Source organism: Lucilia sericata, unplaced genomic scaffold, assembly GCF_015586225.1.
Source record: "Lucilia sericata isolate MDLA Ls3-8-SP2 unplaced genomic scaffold, ASM1558622v1 Contig000026F_arrow, whole genome shotgun sequence".
NCBI lineage: Eukaryota > Metazoa > Arthropoda > Insecta > Diptera > Calliphoridae > Lucilia > Lucilia sericata.
In genome coordinates, this window is record NW_023994064.1 from 1,174,312 (window position 1) to 1,187,429 (window position 13,118).

Below are 13,118 nucleotides of genomic sequence, written 5' to 3' on the forward strand. Positions count from 1 at the left end.
TTCAGAAAAAGATATTAACTCCAATAATTGTAATAAAAATACCAATATAGCAAAGAAATTCCACATAAACAAGGAGTCAAAATTGTTTTGTCAAATTTAAGGGGATCGGTCCATAATTTAACTTATCCCCGATATAAGGTCCACCTCGGGAAATTACTACCACTCATAACTGGCTTAAAAAAATAGCTATAAAATTCGACAACAACTTTTATATGAAACAAAATTTATCTGTTGCATTTTGTAAGGGTCGGTCCACAGTTGACCCTACCTAAAATCTCAAACAGATTATGCCATCCGATTTCTACACTTCCGACTTAAAGTTCTATATATGTTTTCATCGTGCAAAGATCTTCCGATAGCAGTTATATATAATTTTCTATATACGGATATAGCCACATTTTTTTAAAAAAAGTTTGTTGCTGTAGTACACACCCTAGAACGATGAAATCCACAAAACAAATTATGCCATCCGATTTGTATATTTCCAACTTAAAGTTCTATATAGGTTTTTATCGTGCACAAGATCGTCCGATAGCAGTTATATATAATTTTCTATATACATACTTCCATAATAAAATATTTTGTAAAAAAAAAAAAGTTTGTTGTAGTACACACCCTAGCACGATGAAATCCGGAAAAAAATATATGCCATCCGATTTCTACACTTCCAACTTAAAGTTATATATAATTTTCTATATATTTCCATAATAAAACTATGTAAAAAAAAGTTTGTTGTTGTAGTACACACCCTAGAACGATGAAATCCGGAAAAAAATGTATGCCATCCGATTTCTACACTTCCAACTTAAAGTTCTATATAGGCTTTTATCGTGCACAAGATCGTCCGATAGCAGTTATATATCATTTTATATATACTTCCATAATAACATTTTTTGTAAAAAAAAGTTTGTTGTTGTAGAACATACCCTAGAACGATGAAATCCGGAAAAAATTTATACCATCCGATTTCTACACTTCCAACTTTAAGTTCTATATAGGTTTTTATCGTGCACAAGATCGTCCGATAGCAGTTATATATCATTTTATATATACGGCCATAGTAACATTTTTTGTAAAAAAAAGTTTGTTGTTGTAGTACACACCCTAGAACGATGAAATCAGGAAAAAAATGTATGCCATCCGAATTCTACACTTCCAACTTAGAGTTCTATATAGGTTTTTATCGTGCACAAGATCGTCCGATAGCAGTTATATATCATTTTATATATACGGCCATATTAACATTTTTTGTAAAAAAAAGTTTGTTGTTGCAGTACAAACCCTAGAACGATGAAATCTGGAAAAAAATTTTTTTCATCTGATTTCTACACTTCCAACTTAAAGTTCTATGTAGGTTTTTATCGTGCACAAGATCGTCCGATAGCAGATATATATCAATTTATATATACTTCCATAATAACATTTTTTGTAAAAAAAAAGTTTGTTGTTGTAGTACACACCCTAGAACGATGAAATCCGGAAAAAAATGTATGCCATCCGATTTCTACACTTCCAACTTAAAGTTCTATATAGGTCTTTATCGTGCAAAAGATCGTCCGATAGCAGTTATATATCAATTTATATATACTTCCATAATAACATTTTTTGTAAAAAAAAGTTTGTTGTTGAAGTACACACCCTAGAACGATGAAATCCGGAAAAAAATGTTTGTCATCTGATTTCTACACTTCCAACTTAAAGTTCTATATAGGTTTTTATCGTGCACAAGATCGTCCGATAGCAGTTATATATCAATATATATATACTTCCATTATAACATTTTTTGTAAAAAAAAAGTTTGTTGTTGTAGTACACACCCTAGAACGATGAAATCTGGAAAAAAATTTATGTCATCCGATTTCTACACTTCCAACTTAAAGTTCTATATAGGTTTTTATCGTGCACAAGATCGTCCGATAGCAGTTATATAGCAATTTATATATACTTCCATAATAACATTTTTTGTAAAAAAAAGTTTGTTGTTGTAGTACACACCCTAGAACGATGAAATCCGGAAAAAAATGTATGCCATCCGATTTCTACACTTCCAACTTAAAGTTCTATATAGGTTTTTGTCGTGCACAAGATCGTCCGATAGCAGTTATATAGCAATTTATATATACTTCCATAATAACATTTTTTGTAAAAAAAAGGTTGTTGTTGTAGTACACACCTTAGAACGATGAAATCCGGAAAAAAATGTATGCCATCCGATTTCTACACTTCCAACTTAAAGTTCTATATAGGTTTTTATCGTGCACAAGATCGTCCGATAGCAGTTATATATCATTTTATATATACGGCTATAGTAACATTTTTTGAAAAAAAAAGTTTGTTGTTGTAGTACACACCCTAGAACGATGAAATCCGGAAAAAAATGTATGCCATCCGATTTCTACACTTCCAACTTAAAGTTCTATATAGGTTTTTATCGTGCACAAGATCGTCCGATAGCAGTTATATATCAATATATATATACTTCCATTATAACATTTTTTGTAAAAAAAAAGTTTGTTGTTGTAGTACACACCCTAGAACGATGAAATCTGGAAAAAAAATGTATGCCATCCGATTTCTACACTTCCAACTTAAAGTCCTATATAGGTTTTTATCGTGCACAAGATCGTCCGATAGCACTTATATATCATTTTATATATACGGCCATAATAACATTTTTTGTAAAAAAAAAGTTTGTTGTTGTAGTACACACCCTAGAACGATGAAATCCGGAAAAAAATGTATGCCATCCGATTTCTACACTTCCAACTTAAAGTTCTATATAGGTTTTTATCGTGCACAAGATCGTCCGATAGCAGTTATATATCATTTTATATATACGGCTATAGTAAAATTTTTTGTAAAAAAAAGTTTGTTGTTGTAGTACACACCCTAGAACGATGAAATCCGGAAAAAAATTTATGCCATCCGATTTCTACACTTCCAACTTAAAGTTCTATATAGGTTTTTATCGTGCACAAGATCGTCCGATAGCAGTTATATATCATTTTATATATATGACCATAGTAACATTTTTTGAATGTTTTTTATTAAAAGGCAAAATCCCAAATATATTTATATTTTATCAGATTTGTTCCTTTCCGCATTTATACACATATTTTAATTGATCAAAAATTTTTTTTTTAATGTAAATCATGAAAATCAATTTTTTTGAATTTTTTCCACGTGCATAAACACATATTGAAAATGTAAATAATGAAAACGAGTTTTTCGTCTTTTCCACGTGCAGAAACACATATTTGTAAACAAAAATAACTCACCACACCAAAAAAAATTTTTATTTTGATAAAACAGCTGTTACGGTTTGTATTATTTTTCGTCGGGTTGTTTTCTTTATGTGCGTTAATAAAACAACCTTTTGATAAAACAGCAAACCCTAACAGCTGTTTTTGATTGTTGTGTGGTGAGTTTCTGTAAAAACGGAAACAAATGAAACAAAAACAAATTACTAGACATATTTATTTTGTGCTAAGAAAAATTTATGTATTTTAATAATGTTTTATAGCCAGAGCAAGTGTTCTTGGTGTACACCATCTACCCCAATAATAATCCCGGTTTCTTTAGAATCAAGTATTTTTAAAACGGCCATATATAATGTGCAATTCATTCTATATTCCATGACTGGTTGAAAGTCACGGAATCCATCGGAGATCAACCTAAAAAAGGGGTGGCTTTAACTTCTTGTTTCGTTCATATGGGACAAGATTCGAGCCTCATCGTATCAGTTCGCCAGATACCTCATTTGTGTATATTGCAGGGTCCTGGTACCCAACACAGCCTTATTGTAAACGGTCTCATAATAACACTTAGATCTTTTCTTCATTCTACGACTATGCAAGAATACAGCTATGACATATTAATGCTTTAAATGCATCATGACTATCAACCTAAAATCTTACCAGTGACCGGCAAACAATGTGATTCCCTATTAGTTCCGTCACTTTCAAGATCGCTAAATCACCACTTGGAAGACACTACCCATCAGAGAGTCAAGGAACATTTTACACCGTTTGTAACACATCGAAATATTGGTCTAATATCCATAAAAGTATATGCTGGGATTTTATTACAGTCTAAGACCATCTAGCCAATATTTGCCAAAATAATTTTAGTTGATTGAGTTTGTTATTGAAAATGGACAATATCGGTATACGATAAACTCATCAGGGAGCCAAGGAACTTTTACTTTTGAGCTTCAATATTCCAGTATAGCGAAGAAAAACGACAAAAACAAGTATTATAGGAACTAAAATCCTTTTGTCAAATTTTATGAGGATCAGGAAATTATTTTACAAGATTTATATGATCCAAAACCTTTCTGGGTTGATCCAAAATTGACTCTACCCCCATATAAGTTCCCCTTCAGAAAAAGATATTAACTCCAATAATTGTAATAAAAATACCAATATAGCAAAGAAATTCCATATAAACAAGGAGTCAAAATCGTTTTGTCAAATTTAAGGGGATCGGCCCATAATTTAATCTATCCCCGATATAAGGTCCACCTCGGGAAATTACTACCACTCATAACTGGCTTAAAAAAATAGCTATAAAATTCGACAACTTTTATATAAAACAAAATTTATCTGTTGAATTTTGTAAGGGTCGGTCCACAGTTGACCCTACCTAAAATCTCAAACAGATTATGCCATCCGATTTCTACACTTCCAACTTAAAGTTCTATATATGTTTTTATCGTGCACAAGATCTTCCGATAGCAGTTATATATAATTTTCTATATACGGATATAGTCACATTTTTTGTAAAAAAAGTTTGTAGTACACACCCTAGAACGATGAAATCCACAAAACAAATTATGCCATCCGATTTGTATATTTCCAACTTAAAGTTCTATATAGGTTTTTATCGTGCACAAGATCGTCCGATAGCAGTTATATATAACTTTCTATATTCGGCCATAATAAAATTTTTTGTAAAAAAAAAAGTTTGTTGCTGTAGTACACACCCTAGCACGATGAAATCAGGAAAAAAATGTATGCCATCTGATTTCTACACTTCCAACTTAAATTTCTATATAGGTTTTTATCATGCACAAGATCATCCGATAGCAGTTATATATCATTTTATATATACGGCCATAGTAACATTTTTTGTAAAAAAAAAGTTTGTTGATGTAGTACACACCCTAGAACGATGAAATCCGGAAAAAAATATATGCCATCCGATTTCTACACTTCCAACTTAAAGTTCTATATAGGTTTTTATCGTGCACAAGATCGTCCGATAGCAGTTATATATCATTTTATATATATGGCCCTAGTAACATTTTTTGTAGAAAAAAAGTTTGTTGTTGTAGTACACACCCTAGAACGATGAAATCCGGAAAAAAATTTATGTCATCCGATTTATACACTTCCAACTTAAAGTTCTATATAGGTTTATATGGTGCACAAGATCGTCCGATAGCAGTTATATATCATTTTATATATACGGCCATAGTAACATTTTTTGTAAAAAAAAAGTTTGTTGATGTAGTACACACCCTAGAACGATGAAATCCAGAAAAAATATATGCCATCCGATTTTTACACTTCCAACTTAAAGTTCTATATAGGTTTTTATCGTGCACAAGATCGTCCGATAGCAGTTATATATCATTTTATATATATGGCCCTAGTAACATTTTTTGTAAAAAAAAAGTTTGTTGTTGTAGTACACACCCTAGAACGATGAAATCCGGAAAAAAATGTGTTTCATCCGATTTATACACTTCCAACTTAAAGTTCTATATAGGTTTTTATGGTGCACAAGATCGTCCGATAGCAGTTATATGCCATTTTATATATACGGCCATAGTAACATTTTTTGTATAAAAAAAGTTTGTTGATGTAGTACACACCCTAGAACGATGAAATCCGGAAAAAGATATGCCATCCGATTTCTACACTTCCAACTTAAAGTTTTATATAGGTTTTTATCGTGCACAAGATCGTCCGATAGCAGTTATATATCATTTTATATATACGGCCATAGTAACACTTTCTGTAAAAAAAGTTTGTTGTTGTAGTACACACCCTAGAACGATAAAATCCGGAAAAAAATGTATGCCATCCGATTTCTACACTTCCAGCTTAAAGTTCTATATAGGTTTTTATCGTGCACAAGACCGTCCGATATCAGTTATATATAATTTTATATATACGGCCATAGTAACATTTTTTGTAAAAAAAAGTTTGTTGTTGTTGTACACAGCCTAGAACGATGAAATCAGGAAAAAAATGTATGCCATCCGATTTCTACACTTCCAACTTAAAGTTCTATATAGGTTTTTATCGTGCACAAGATCGTCCGATAGCAGTTGTATATCATTTTATATATACGGCCATAGTAACAGTTTTTGTAAAAAAAAGTTTGTTGATGTAGTACACACCCTAGAACGATGAAATCCGGAAAAAAGTATATGTCATCCGATTTCTTCACTTCTAACTTAAAGTTCTATATAGGTTTTTATCGTGCACAAGATCGTCTGATAGCAGTTATATATCATTTTATATATATGGCCATAGTAACATTTTTTGTAAAAAAAAAGTTTGTTGTTGTAGTACACACCCTAGAACGATGAAATCCGGAAAAAATGTATGCCATCCGATTTCTACACTTCCAGCTTAAAGTTCTATATATATATAATTTTATATATACGGCCATAGTAACATTTTTTGTAAAAAAAAGTTTGTTGTTGTAGTACACACCCTAGAACGATGAAATCAGGAAAAAAAATGTATGCCATCCGATTTCTACACTTCCAACTTAAAGTTCTATATCGGTTTTTATCATGCACAAGATCGTCCGATAGCAGTTATATATCAATTTATATATACTTCCATAATAGCATTTTTGGTAAAAAAAAAAGTTTGTTGATGTAGTACACACCCTAGAACGATGAAATCAGAAAAAAATTTATGCCATCTGATTTCTACACTTCCAACTTAGAGTTCTATATAGGTTTTTATCGTGCACAAGATCGTCCGATAGCAGTTATATATCATTTTATATATACGGCCATAGTAACATTTTTTGTAAAAAAAAGTTTGTTGTTGTAGTACACACCCTAGAACGATGAAATCCGGAAAAAAAATGAATGCCATCGAATTTCTACACTTCCAACTTAAAGTTCTAAATAGGTTTTTATAGTGCACAAGATCGTCCGATTGCAGTTATATATCATTTTATATATACGGCAATAGTAACATTATCTGTAAAAAAAGTTTGTTGTTGTAGTACACACCCTAGAACGATGAAATACGGGAAAAAATGTATGCCATCCGATTTCTACACTTCCAACTTAAAGTTCTATATAGGTTTTTATCGTGCACAAGATCGTCCGATAGCAGTTATATATCATTTTATATATACGGCCATAGTAACATTTTTTGTAAAAAAAAAGTTTGTTGTTGTAGTACACACCCTAGAACGGTGAAATCAGGAAAAAAATGTATGCCATCCGAATTCTACACTTCCAACTTAGAGTTCTATATAGGTTTTTATCGTGCACAAGATCGTCCGATAGCAGTTATATATCATTTTATATATACGGCCATAGTAACATTTTTTGAATGTTTTTATTAAAATATTTATTAAAATAAAACAGCTGTTACGGTTTGCATTATTTTTCGTCGGGTTGTTTTCTTTATGTGCGTGATTTTTCGACTTTTCGACGAACATAAAGAAAACAACCCGACGAAAAATAAAACAAACCGTAACAGCTGTTTTATCAAAAAAAAAAAAACATTTTTTTTGGTGTGGTGAGTTATTTTTTTTACAAATATATGTTTCTGCACGTGGAAAAGACGCAATAACTCGTTTTCATTATTTACATTTTCAATATGTGTTTATGCACGTGGAAAAGATTCAAAAAAATTTCATGATTTACTTTAAAAAAAATATTTTTGATCAATTAAAATATTTTTAATGTATATAAATGTGGAAAGGAACAAATCTGATAAAATATTAAATATATTTGGGGTTATATCGTTACAGAATGTCTTTTAATAAAAAAACATTCAAAAAATGTTACTATGGTCATATATAAAAAATGATATATAAATGCTATAGGACGATCTTGTGCACGATAAAAACCTATATAGAACTTTAAGTTGGAAGTGTAGAAATCGGATGGCATACATTTTTTTGTAGATTTCATCATTCTAGGGTGTGTACTACAACAACAAACTTTTTTTACAAAAAATGTTACTATGGCCGTATATATAAAATGATATATAACTGCTATCGGACGATTTTGTGCACTATAAAAACCTATTTAGAACTTTAAGTTGGAAGTGTAGAAATTGGATGGCATTAATTTTTTTTCCGGATTTCATCGTTCTAGGGTGTGTACTACAACAACAAACTTTTCTTTACAAAGAATGTTACTATGGCCGTATATATAAAATGATATATAACTGCTTTCGCACGATCTTGTGCACGATAAACACCTATATAGAACTTTAAGTTGGAAGTTTAGAAATCGGATGGCATACATTTTTTTCCGGACTTCATCGTTCTAGGGTGTGTACTACAACAACAAACTTTTTTTCACAAAAAATGTTACTATGGCAGTATGTATATAGAAAATTATATATAACTGCTATCGGACGATTTTGTGCACTATAAAAACCTATATAGAACTTTAAGTTGAAAGTGTAGAAATTGGATGACATACATTTTTATGTAGATTTCATCGTTCTAGGGTGTGTACTACAACAAACTTTTTTTTACAAAAAAATGTTACTTTGGCCGAAAAATTATATATAACTGCTATCCGACGATCTTGTGCACGATTAAAACCTATATAGAACTTTAAGTTGGAAGTATAGAAATCGGATGGCATAAATTTTTTTTCAGGATTTCATCGTTCCAGGGGGTTTACTACAACAACAAACTTTTTTTCACAAAAAATGTTACTATGGCAGTATGTATATAGAAAATGATATATAACTGTTATCGGACGATCTTGTGCACGATAAAAACATATATAGAACTTTAAGTTGGAAGTGTAGAAATCGGATGGCATAATCTGTTTGCGATTTTAGCTAGGGTCAACTGTGGACCGACCCTTACAAAATTCAACAGATAAATTTTGTTTCATATAAAAGTTGTCATGTCGAATTTTATAGATATACATTTTTTAAGCCAGTTATGAGCGGTAGTAATTTCCGGAGGTGGACCTTATATCGGGGATAGGTTAAATTATGGACCGATCCCCTTAAATTTGACAAAACGATTTTGTCCCCTTGTTTATGTGGAATTTCTTTGCTATATTGGTATTTTTATTACAATTATTGGGGTTAATATCTTTTTCTGAAGGGGAACTTATATAGGGGTAGGGTCAATTTTGAACCAATCCAGAAAGGGTTTGGATCATATAAATCTTGTAAAATAATTTCCTAAGAGGAACCTTATATGAGAGCAGTGTCAAATATGAAGCGATCCTCATAAAATATAGATTTTAGTTCCTATTAAACTTCTTTTTGTCGTTTTTCTTCGCTATACTGGAATATTGAAGCTCAATAATAAACTCCATCAACTAAAAATATTTTGGCAAATATTGGCTAAGATCCCAGTCTATACTTTTATGGATTTTAGACCAATATTTCGATGTGTTACAAACGGTGTAAAAAGTTGCTTGACTCCCTGATGAGTTTATTGTCCATTTTCAATAAAAACTTCAACTAAAATTATTTTGGTAAATATTGGCTAGATGGTCTTAGACTGTGGACATTAGACCAATATTTCGATGTGTTACAAACGGTGTAAAATGTTCCTTGACTCCCTGATGTGTTGTGTCTTCCAAGTGGTGATTTAGCGATCTTGAAAGTGATGGAACTAATAGGGAATCACATTGTTCGCCGGTCTCTGGTAAGATTTTAGGTTGATAGTCATGCTGCACTTAAAGCATTAATATGTCATAGCTGTATTCTTGCATAGTCGTAGAATGAAGAAAAGATCTAAGTGTTATTATGAGACCGTTTACAATAAGGCTGTGTTGGGTACCAGGACCCTGCAATATACACAAATGAGGTATCTGGCGAACTGATACGATGAGGCTCGAATCTTGCCCCATATGAACGGAACAAAAAGTTAAAGCCAAAGGAGTGGCTTAATTTTTTTTAGGTTGATCGCCAATGGATTCCGTGACTATCAACCAGTCATGGAATATAGAATGAATTGCACATTATATATGGCCGTTTTAAAAATACTTGATTCTAAAGAAACCGGGATTATTATTGGGGTAAAACATTATTAAAATACATAAATTTTTCTTAGCACAAAATAAATATGTCTAGTAATTTGTTTTTTCATTTGTTTACCTTTTTACAGAAACTCACCACACAACAATCAAAAACAGCTGTTAGGGTTTGCTGTTTTATCAAAAGGTTGTTTTATTAACGGGTATCTGCTTAAGTTGGAAAACAAGGTTGCCAGATAAATTTCACAATGTTTTTCACAATAAGAACAGAATACTGCTTTTGCGAAATTATTTCTCAAATATTTCATACCAAATATTTTATTTGTAGTTTGACAGCATTTCGCACGAAATTTTGAACAGAGTACCTGGCCCTTTCCACAATTATTTGCCAAATTTATTCTACGAATTTTTCAAGATTGTCGACCTTTTGAAATTTTAGGACAAAAAGTCGACTTTGACTTATCTTTTTCCTACAAAAAGTCGATTATAGAATCGTTGAAATGTGTTATACTAGAGAAATCGCTAGAATTAACTTAACTAAAAATTATATTTTTTGGTAAATTGATGATAAAACCGCTTGATTATCAATACTGTTTTTAGAAACTCTGCATTTAATTGCAAATCAGAGACTTGCGCCGATTCGGCTTAAGCCGACTAAGCCTAGACGCCGAACAAAATGTCAAAGCCGCCGTCGCCGAAAATTTTTCAGCTTAATACGGCTTGAAAATTTCGCCATATTTTGTACAATTTACAGAATACTTTCGCTAAATTTGTGGAATTTTACAGTATAAAATTAATTTGTTTTCATTTAAGCAAGTTTTCTTTTATCTAATAATAAGCCGCTCATTGAAATTTGGCCTGTGTAGAACTTTGCTCAACGTTCGATGTACATGCTTCGCCTCAGATATTTTCGTGTTTTCGCGCCTAATTCGAGTCGCTGCTTTGACTTCAAACCAGCTTCGTTGACGTTAACGGAGCTACACCTTTTTACATTGCTGGTATGTCATACCGTAAAGGGCTAGGGTATCGAACATGTGTATTTTAAATGGGATGTGCAGTTAATGTCAATTCTGCTGACTGCGAAAAGAAATTCTGCTAGAATTTTTCGCGCCAAACTGTTTTCTGCATTTTTTATTTGCAAAAAAATCTGTTGTTGTGTGTGTGCTAAAATCTAAAATGATAGTAACAATAAATTGAATTGAAATTAATAAGATTATATGCTATACTACTATACCGAGGGTCATTGAGCAAAGAAAAAACAGCAAGCGTTGGGTTTAATTTAGTTAAATTGTTAATAACTATGATGAAAATGTTTTTCCAGGCGCGGTTTGTTTTCGTTTAATACCCAAAAGTGTTTATTGAAATCTAGATTTGGCATATTTGTGAGATCTAGAAGATTAAAAATGTTAGTAATGGTGTTAATTAATTATTTATTTGTCTATAAAGAACCTCTTTCTTTTCAAGAAAGAGGAGGCATCATGATGGTCTCCTGGAAGAATGCCCACAAGAGAGTGGCAATTGTATACCTCCCTAGTCACCTAGGCGGGTGGTGGTCGGTCGGCTAGTGGTGACATTGTACATATATTATCACCTATAGCCAATGGACGGAAGCTGATTGCCGTATTCAGGGGTTAACCTTGGGATACATACTTATTATTATACGATTAATCTCAGCAGAATCACTATCATACACCCATAATAGAGCGCGATGTCTCTCTGGTGTGCCTTTCAGTGAAGCTCTTGTTGTCTCCAAACACTATGGTGGCCGAATATTTGCAAGAAACAATTGTTAAGCTGCCTTTTATACAAATTTATAGCTTTGTAGAGAATGTCTTCACGGACCTAGAGGATATAACCTGGCTAGGTATGTAGATGTTGTTTGGGCAAAATATTGGTACTAACCATTGTGGGCTTTATGTCGACTTTAGATCCCTTATAGTTGTCACACTATACCAAATAAGCATTCTTGCTGGAATTAAAGTTTAAAACAAGTTTAATTCCAGTCAAACATTCAAATTTCAAGTGTTGAAATACACTTTCATTACACTTTAATTCAATAGCATTCTCCAGTGAAAACGAAACTTGAATTCAAGTCGAACATTACAATTAGGGTTCTATAAATCGACTTTCGAATAATCGAACAATCGACTTTTTGTCGAAAAAAGTCGAAAAGTCGAAGTCGACTATTTTGTTCCAAAAAAGTCGATAACTCGACTATCGTCTATGAAAAAAGTCGAAAAGTCGACTTTGTAAATAAAAGTCGAAAAAGGTCGAAAAGTCGAAAAAAGTCGAAAAGTCGAAAAAAGTCGAAAAGTCGAAAAAAGTCGATAAGTCGAAAAAAGTCGAAAAAAAGTCGAAAAGTCGAAAAAAGTCGAAAAGTCGGAAAAAGTCGAAAAGTCGAAAAAATCGAAAAGTCGAAAATAGTCGAAAATTTTAAAAAAGTGGAAAAGAGGTCAAAAACTCTAAAATAGTCGGAAAAACTCGAAAAAAGTAAAAAAAAATAGTCGAAAAAAGTCGAAATAAGTCGAAAATTTTCAAAAAGTCGTAAAAAATCGAAAAGTCGAAAAGTCGGAAAAAGTCGAAAAGTCGAAAAAAGTCGGAAAAAGTCGAAAAAAAGTCGAAAAGTCGAAAAAAGTCGAAAAGTCGAAAAAAGTCGAAAAGTCGAAAAAAGTCGGAAAAAGTCGAAAAGTCGAAAAAAGTCGGAAAAAGTCGAAAAGTCGAAAAAAGTCGGAAAAAGTCGAAAAGTCGGAAAAAGTCGAAAGGTCGAAAAGTCGACCATTTATAAAATACTAAAAGTCGAAAAGTCTAAAAGTCGACTTTTAAATAAATGAAAAAGGTCGAAAAGTCGAAAAATCGACTTTTCATAAAATGGAAAAAGTCGAAAGGTCGAAAA